Here is a 7,853-nt window from a genome sequence, read left to right as displayed (position 1 = left end):
ACCCTCATCGGAGGGTACATAATCAAATATTGTTTATCTTTCAACAAAGATACTGCACAACAACGCTGGCCTAATGTAGGGCTTCATACCACGTTGTTCATCTTTGGCAAAGATTCTGCACAACCAGGGGCTCCTTGACGGAGTGCCCAAAAGTGTACTCAAGGACAAGAAAACAAAAAAAACATTACACTCAAGGACAAATTACACTCGAGGACAAAATAAAACTCAAGGGAAAAAATCTATCATACCCTCTATCATAAAAGCCATCAGTAAACGCAAGCACAGCTTTTCCCACTGCAAAGACATTGCACAACCATGCCAGGGATATGGAATATTTCAAGCAAGTGTCAATTCTAGATCTTCACATCTCCTTTTCTCTTCTCTAGATTGAACGCCAAACACAAGACCTGGTTCGTAACCTTACTGGATCTTCTCTTTTGGGGGTAGTATTTTATCTCTCTCTTTTGGGGTAGGCTCCTTGCCCCTGCCTCCTATCTCCATCAGGATCTGATGGTTCTGAGTACAACAACTTCGGACCGCCAGTCGGGGCTTATGCCAAAGAGAGACATTACATTCTTGTTTTATATTCATCAAATAAATGTAATCTAAAACTTTACTCAAATCTGCGAGTCTTCCTGATAGAAATGTAAGCTCAGCATAGTTCTAGCGGGAAGACTAGCAGCTGCACATCATCGCACCATTAGCTAGGTAACTCCTAGCCAATCACATGTAAGTCATTGCTTTATAAGTCTGTTCACAATCTATCACATTGCTGTTTCAGTGTGCTAACACAGCAACCTCCACCACCCCACCGCCACCAGTTGAGTCCCGCACTGCACAGGGGTAGGCTCCTCGCCCCTGCCTCGTATCTCCGGCAGGATCTGATGGTTCCGAGTACAACAACTTCAGACCGCCAGAGGGGGCTTACGCCAAAGAGAGACATTACATTCCTGTTTTATATTCATCAAATAAATGTAATCAAAACTTTACTCAAATCTGCGAGTGTTCCTGATAGAACTAAACTATTAACAGAAGACATGAAATCAAAACATGAACAAAAAACACATTTAAATGTGACAATGTGGTTCTGTCGTCTATCACCCCACCTAATCGTACTTCAGTACAAGCTCTGAATCACTATTTCCTTACAGTGTGTTTCATATTTCAAATACAAGCTCTGAAGCCTTGGTATCAAAAAGCCCATCATTATATATAAGGTAGTGATGGCAGAAATGAAGCTTTACAATAAAAAAATAAATAACAACATCGTTTAGCTATTATGCCACCCACAGCTGGAACCAGCTTCCAAATGTGCTCCAATAGTAGCCACATTCAAATTCAGACTGAAAACACATCTGTTTAGCTGTGTATTAACTGACTGAGCATTGTGCTGCACTTACGGATTGCACTGTATTTTTTCTTTCATTGTTATTCATTTAAATATCTGTTGGAAACATCTGAAGCATAAAGGTGTGGGCTTATTAAAGATTACAAGAGTGGTTGCTTCATGATCACTGAGTAATAGACTTTAGGACTGAAGGTGTATATTAAAGGTCATGGGGGTAGCCGCTTCAACACCATGGGGTGATTGATCTTCAGACCCCTGGGGTACTTGTTCAGTGCTTCCACTATATAAATGGTTCCCAAAGTTAGTGTCAAAATCCTTATTTTTATTTCTTGTTCATATTGATTGCACTGTATCATTTTATATCATTTAGGATCGAGAAAGGTGGGGGTTTATTAAAGACTGTGGGAGTGGTCACTTTAAGATCATGGGGTGATTGGTGTTAGGACCACAGGTTGCTATTCAAGGTCATGTGAGTGGACATTTTCAACGGCCCTGACCCAAATGGCACTGTCTTTTGAAGACTTGCGGTCTTCCTCTGAGTGCAAACTTTGATGACGTAAATGAGTGCAGACCGATGGGGCGCTAGTCAGCAAATCCATGAAGATGCTTGAGTGGTAAAAGTGTGCATTTGAAACAGAAATGAAACAGTCATGAAACAAGACTTCAATCAGATGACGCATTTTTTAAATTATGTTTTTATATACATGCAGTTTTACAAATTATTATTTGAAAATAATATAGATTTGATAGATAGGGTAAAGGAACACACTTTAAACTCATTATTGAATATTTGTTTTTATTAAATAATTTCAAGCAACACACTTACAATAAAGCATTAGATCAATTAAAGGTGCATTCAGTAATTTGGGGCTAATTTAAAAAGTTTTACACATTAACAAATGAATTGTGTTTTTGTGAAGAGTGATCTGAATGGTGTACACTCACATGAGATGAAGACTGTACTCTTTTTTTTATAAAAAGTGTTTTTATTGTACATGATGCGGGTCACCCCTTCAATGTGTTTCGCCATGTTTAAATGACATGATCCGCTGTGTTTCACTAAACCAAGAAGACACAAAGACCGGCAAAGGCAAAAAACCAGAGTAAACATCGGTAGGACATACACAAGGTGGAAAGACTTGATGATGGAGAAAACCTGAGTAGTGATGCCGATGTTGCTTCTTTTTTGTTGGACAGGAAAGAAATTATTAATTGTTTAGACCGCCCTCTAAAATTGTATCAGAGGAATTTACAGAAAACTCATACTCAAAATTTCCCTCGAACTTTTAAAATTACGCGTGTACTCAATGTATGTTAGTAATGGACAGTTTTCAGCAGTTTACAAATGCAACTGGAAAGCAATGTGTAATTTTATTTTCTTTATCACAGCTAAAGTAAGGGGGTCCCATCTACCTCCACCTCTAAGAAATGGCATATTTTTCAGATGCAAATGATTTTCCAAAGCTGGCGGGGGCAGCAGAGACGATCATGCTTATCCACATCGATAGATGGCAGTACAGCGTCTAACACCACTGTCGTATTGGTACTTAAAGTACACAAAGAAGAGCAATGCTAAAGCTAGCTAGAGAACTACTGAATGTCCCTTTAATCAAGAACCTTTAAAAAACAAAGCGCACATATCACTACAGCAACAAAACCCCATCGTTTTAATCCTTTAGAGAATAAATAAACATGATTCAGACACATGGATGGACACAGGTGCTTAGAACCCAGTTAAATGTATAGAATAGTTATGAAATACACACAGCCACATTTCTGCAGGTATAAATACCACTGTTAGACCGAATGTTGCTATATCAATAATATAGTGAATCTTTCAAGCTACAGCCATGTGCATTAAATTATTCTCTCCTGTCTTGATATTTTAGAGACTCACTAAAATCCTCTTTGAAATGACAATAGCAAAGGTTTAATGTTAGGTTTCTTACTTTTATGAATGTAAAACTTCCCCCAAAAAACTATTCAATAAACTGAATAGAGTAATTCCATATCTCTGAAAAATTAAATAAAACTAAATTTTGAACCAGTTCAACACATCAGACTTAAAAGTGATACTATATACACATGATAAGCAAGTGATCCACCATTGACAATCAGTAAAAAATGATAATTAAAATAATTTTTTAATCCGTGATTGACATCAACTTGTCCACCATGTTTTTTACTCTGGCAAGGAAACTCCAGTCCGCTGTGATTGGTCGAGAGGAGCAGTAGCGTTGACTGATGGGTAATAGTCTGCTGTGGAGCCCACACTTAGGCTGCATTGAGGGTACAAAGGGGACACTCGCGAGCACAACTTGGAGCACTAAAATGTCAAACTGGACACCCTAAGGTTGTGAACTTCGCGGGAATGCGCAAATGAAGGCCACAAGGCCACGAGACCGCAAGTCCACCTCAAGTATGCCATCTGGGACAGGGTCAATATCCCCAGATGATCGACTTTAAAGCGTTGCTTCAAAAAGGGGCGTGAGCTCCAAATCGCTATTAAAGATATAGGAAGCCCCTAAACTTAACCATAAGTGGAAGTGACACCCACTTTCAGAGTTGGCGCTACCCCCTTTTGGAGTAACCCTGCCCCCTTTTGGAGTAACTCCACCCTATTTTTGAGATTCCGTCCACATTTGGAGATCTCCGGTCTGCAGCTATACCTACTTGGGCCCCGGAGGCACCTGTTCAGCGTTTCCCCTGAAGGGCGCCCTGAACCCAGTGTTTAATTTTATTGTCTTTTTATTTTTATTTTTTGTATGTGATTATAAAATGGACTTTTATGTATCTTTTATATATATATATATATATATATATATATATATATATATATATATATATATATATATATAAAATTTCCATGTAAACCACTTTGAATTTCCACTGTGTATGAAATGTACTACATAAATAAATTTGCCTTTCCTTAACTGTAATTGAACCAATTAATTGAACCAATTGCTATGCAAAATAATTCACTTTTTTTAACGCGCTCAAAACATCAAAACACTGATGCACTTTGAAAACATCTAGTGGTCACAGGTGTTAAAATGCAATAAGACTTGTCGCTGCTGCAGGTCAAATGTGTCTAATAGAGAAGAAGCTATAACAATGACGCTGACATGTGAAATATCCTAATTCATGAAAAATCCTGAGTTTTACCTGATGCAACGATCTGGTGGAAATTTAAAGAGAACCAAATCTCTAATAATCTGTGGGAAGCAGGGTGTTTCAACCCCACAAACAAAGACAGGTGCATGTGTGAGAACTGTTTGAATGAGAGATGCCTACCCTTCAGAATCCAAGAGGAGTATCTTGGAAAATGCAAATATGTTTTATATTTTAGGCATTTCAATTGTCACACTCCGTTTTGCCTTCTGTTGCTTACTCCAATCGAAAATCAGTTGGGAACTCTCTGTAACTGCGTGCTATGTAAAATCCCAGATCAAACCCGCGGAACTGAGTGGGCGCATTGCGCATCTTAATATCAGCTGTGCGCAACTTTACACCATGTGATACGTGAATTCCTGTGATTCCCGTGTAAATATATTGATGATCTTACCATTCATCACACATATAAATTATGATTTTATTGACCGTACACAGATAGCAATGAGAGGCAATACACACTTGCTGTACATGTTACAGACGCACCCTAAAGTGGCAGCTCTCTTGTGTTGTGGGCATTGAGCGGATTTCTTCCATGCCAGTGGATATGTACGTAGAGTGGAGAGAGACAGCGGGTAGACCGAAGGAGAGTAGTTTGGTTAGAAATAGGCTGTTGAAGTTGCAGTTTCTGTTAAGATTGTCTGCCAAGATTTTCATAAGAGTGCCGGACATTTTGGAAAATAGTCTGTACAGGTATGGTCACTCTATGTACACAGAGTAACAGAAATATAATATTACTTAAACAGTGCTAAAAGGTTTTGGTCATTTTTCCCACCTTCAAGTTTTACAATTTCTCAGTGCACACCCACACCCACCTGTGGCTATATTTCAAGTATTTCATTTTTTCAACCACAAGATGTCACTGTGGCCTCCAAGCTTCACTCTAGAGCACTCTGAGCTCGATTGTTATGCCTGAAGTAGAAAGCACACCCCCTCATTACCATACGGACACAGAAATGTAGAAATATATAAATGTGGAAATAAATTAATGTTAAAATATATAAATGTGGAAATAGATAAATATGAAAAATATAAACATATATAAATAAATAAATGTAGAAATAAATGCATGTGGAAATAAATAAATGTAGAAATAAATAAATGAGGAAATAAATACATGTGGAAATAAATTATACATAAATAAGGAAATAAAAGTGAAAATACTCATTTATGTCAGACTTTTACATGTATTTATTTAGCCTATATGTACACTTTATTAATTTTTTTTTTTTTATTTTTTTTTACATTTCTTTGCACATATATGTGTTTGTTTATTTATTTTTAATATTGTCACATTTGGTCCTCCATAGGCCAGTCCATGCAAATATAAAATAACGGATAAGATTCATTCAAAATTATTTAGGTTTAATGGTCCAGCTTGATATTACATGCAGGGTCGTAGCTAATGGGATGAAAGTTGGTAATAATTCTAGCGGCCTACAGGTCTAGGGGCACCCACAAAAATTGTAAACTTTTTATATACAGTCATGGGGCCCAGAATTCCTTGATATGGCACTGATTACATGTCACCTACCCAAATACAAAACCTAGAAGGCCTATAACCATCCCACAAGATATAAATGAACAGGAAACACAATAACTTCTTGTTACTTTTTCTAGAATTTTTTAACACTACATGAATCTTGTAATCTTCCTGTATTTTCGTACTTTTCTCGATACATCTTAAGGTTAAAGAACAAGATTTTACTTACATAACACCATACAAGCTTCTGCTGATGGATACGACTTCATCGCCTCTTCCATACAGGGTTCAACATCTATGTCTGCCTCTGAATAGATATGGGGAATTTTTTTTTAATCATGTTAGCCTATATTTAACTTTCAACAAATAACACGTACTGTGCCGAGACATTATCTAAAGAACCAGAGAGATTTAAAGGTCATTACGTGGCACACCTAGGTGACCAATCGTGACATTCCCATTTTTAGACGTCTTATTCAGCTTTCAAACACACTAGGTCGAATTCACAATATGTGTACAATTAACTTATTACAAATACTAAGTACAGATTACCGCAGTCCGACCCGTCCCACATCTTTTCAACGAGGGTTCTATAGTTATTCAAATAACACATCAATGGGATCATTTTTAGCATAAATATTTTCTCAAATGGGTGTCTGGACCTCTGACAACACACGCACATTTTCATTTAGCTGTTTGTATTACCTCCAAGCCGATTCGTACCGTGCCCTCGTCTGCAAGCCAAAGCACTCTAGTGTCCTAAATGATGCGAATCGATGAAGATGCTGATGCTGATGCTGATGCTGATGCTGATGCTGAGGAAGCCCGCAGCTCCACCGCAGTCGAGTGGTGTCTGCTCCAGGTCCTACATGCACAAATGACGACTGAAAACCTTATTTACGTCGGCACACATTGATTCTGTATGGGTTGCCTTATTCTTTAATGGCTTATTCTTATTTCACATATTTTTGCGGTATCGAAATAAGTGGACACGGACACTCCTTGCATCAATTTAAATCGACATGCAGACTGTGTATACGATTATAAACGTGAACCAATTTTATTTGATATTATTAAGGCTGTGGTCATTTAAAAAAGAGACTCCCGGAGGACTACATAGGCTATATTTGGTTGTCATTGGGATTTTAGTCTGCCGTAGTCGATGACGCACCAGACCTGAGGAATTACGCATTTCAATGTGACAATTTTTCTCCACCAGCGGAGGTCGCTGTTCATCATTAAAGGGAAAGCAAGAGCTGCGGTTTATTAATGTGGAATTAATGCACAATGTAATGTGAATTTAACCAACTAAGTATAGGACAGATCTCTTTCGCACACCTATCTCCTCAAGTCCTTCAGACCCAGAAAAAAAGTTGTTGTATGGCGAGATGAAGTCTCAAGAAACTTGTTTGATTCTTTATGTTCCTTGCTTGCGGTGTGAGTCTGCGTATGTGTTTATGTCTGTGTGCACTTGTGGTTGTGTTTATGTGTACTTGCTGGTTGATTTGATGTACACTTGTGTGCATTGAAGCAGCTTCTCCAAACTGTTGACCAAATGCAAGTGTGACCGGAGCTGGAAGAATCTGCCATGGGACATGGTGTTTCTAAAAATGCCAATATCCATTACATGGACACTCCAATTTAATTGCTCCCGTAGCCAGGTGGAGACCAACTTGGGTTCTGATTTCTCCTGCACTAGCTGTTTTGAAACCCAGTGTACCACTTTGCATGGCACTGTGCACTCTTCATTTTAGAATCACACTTGTACTCTTCGGTCAAATTTGACCCAAAAACAATAAACAAGTTTTTTTTTTTTTTTATGAAAGAAATGTAATAACACTAACAACACTA

The sequence above is a fragment of the Myxocyprinus asiaticus genome, chromosome 3 (assembly GCF_019703515.2).
Source record: "Myxocyprinus asiaticus isolate MX2 ecotype Aquarium Trade chromosome 3, UBuf_Myxa_2, whole genome shotgun sequence".
Lineage (NCBI taxonomy): Eukaryota > Metazoa > Chordata > Actinopteri > Cypriniformes > Catostomidae > Myxocyprinus > Myxocyprinus asiaticus.
Note: the sequence above shows the minus strand (reverse complement) of the source record.